Raw genomic sequence first — 2,022 nt, 5'->3', positions numbered from 1 at the left:
CATCAATTCTTTGGCACTCAGCTTTCTTCACAGTCCAACTCTCACATCCATACATAACCACTGGAAAAACCATAGCCTTGATGAGACGGACCTTTGTTGGCAAAGTAATGTCTCTGCTTTTTAATATGCTATCTAGGTTGGTCATAACTTTCCTTCCAAGGAGTAAGCATCTTTTAATTTCGTGGCTGCAATCACCATCTGTAGTGATTTTGGAGCCCCCCAAAATAAAGTCTGACACTGTTTCCACTGTTTCCCTAAATATTTCCCATGAGGTGATGGGACCAGATGCCATGATCTTAGTTTTCTGAATGTTGAGCTTTAAGCCAACTTTTTCACTCTCCTCTTGCATTTTCATCAAGAGGCTTTTTAGTTCCTCTTCACTTTCTGCCATAAGGGTGGTGTCATCTGCATATCTGAGGTCATTGATATTTCTCCTGGCAATCTTGATTTCAGCTTGTGCTTCTTCCAGCCCAGCATTTCTCATGATGTACTCTGCATATAAGTGACAATATACAGCTTTGGCGTACTCCTTTTCCTATTTGGAACCAGTCTGTTGTTCCATGTCCAGTTCTAACTGTTGCTTCCTGAGCTGCATACAGATTTCTCAAGAGGCAGGTCAGGTGGTCTGGTATTCCCATCTCTTTCAGAATTTTCCACAGTTTATTGTGATCCACACAGTCAAAGTCTTTGGCATAGTCAATAAAGCAGAAGTAGATGTTTTTCTGGAACTCTCTTGCTTTTTTGATGATCCAACAGACGTTGGCAATTTGATCTCTGGTTCCTCTGCCTTTTCTAAAACCAGCTTGAACATCTGGAAGTTCAGGTATTGCTGAAGCCTGGCTTGGAGAATTTTGAGCATTACTTTACTAGCGTGTGAGATGAGTGCAATTGTGAGGTAGTTTGAGCATTCTTTGGCATTGCCTTTCTTTGGGATTGGAATGAAAACTGACCTTTTCCAGTCCTGTGGCCACTGCTGAGTTTTCCAAATTTGCTGGCATATTGAGTGCAGCACTTTCACAGCATCATCTTTCAGGATTTGAAATAGCTCATGGAATTCCATCACCTCCACTAGCTTTGTTCCTAGTGATGCTTTCTAAGGCCCACTTGACTTCACATTCCAGGATGTCTGGCTCTAGGTGAGTGATCACACCATCATGATTATCTGGGTCATGAAGATCTTTTTTGTTCAGTTCTTCTGTGAATTCTTGCCACCTCTTCTTAATATCTTCTGCTTCTGTGAGGTCCATACCATTTCTGTCCTTTATCGAGCCCATCTTTGCATGAAATGTTCCCTTGGTATCTCTACTTTTCTTGAGGAGATCTCTAGTCTTTCCCATTCTGTTGTTTTCCTCTATTTCTTTGCATTGATTGCTGAGGAAGACTTTCTTATCTCTCCTTGCTGTTCTTTGGAACTCTGCATTCAAATGGGAATGTCTTTCCTTTTCTCCTTTGCTTTTCGCTTCTCTTTGTTTCACAGTTATTTGTAAGGCCTCTTCAGACAGCCATTTTGCTTTTTTGCATTTCTTTTTCTTGGGGATGGTCTTGATCCCTGTCTCCTGTACAATGTTACGAACCTCCATCCATAGTTCATCAGGCACTCTGTCTATCAGGTCTAGTCCCTTAAACCTATTTCTCACTTCCACTGTATATTCATAAGGGATTTGCTTTAGGTCATACCTGAATGGTCTAGTGATTTTCCCTACTTTCTTCAATTTAAGTCTGAATTTGGCAATAAAGAGTTCATGATCTGAGCCACAGTCAGCTCCTGGTCTTGTTTTTGCTGACTGTATAGAGCTTCTCCATCTTTGGCTGCAAAGAATATAATCAATCTGATTTCGGTGTTGACCATCTGGTGATGTCCATGTGTAGAGTCTTCTCTTGTGTTGTTGGAAGAGGGTGTTTGCTATGACCAGTGCGTTCTCTTGGCAAAACTCTATTAGCCTTTGCCTTGCTTCATTCTGTACTCCAAGGCCAAATTTGCCTGTTACTCCAGGTGTTTCCTGACTTTCTACTTTTGCATTC

The sequence above is a fragment of the Cervus canadensis genome, chromosome 3 (genome assembly GCF_019320065.1).
Source record: "Cervus canadensis isolate Bull #8, Minnesota chromosome 3, ASM1932006v1, whole genome shotgun sequence".
Classification (NCBI taxonomy): Eukaryota; Metazoa; Chordata; class Mammalia; order Artiodactyla; family Cervidae; genus Cervus; species Cervus canadensis.
The sequence above is the reverse complement of the archived record's forward strand: the minus strand, read 5'-3'. Positions refer to the sequence as shown.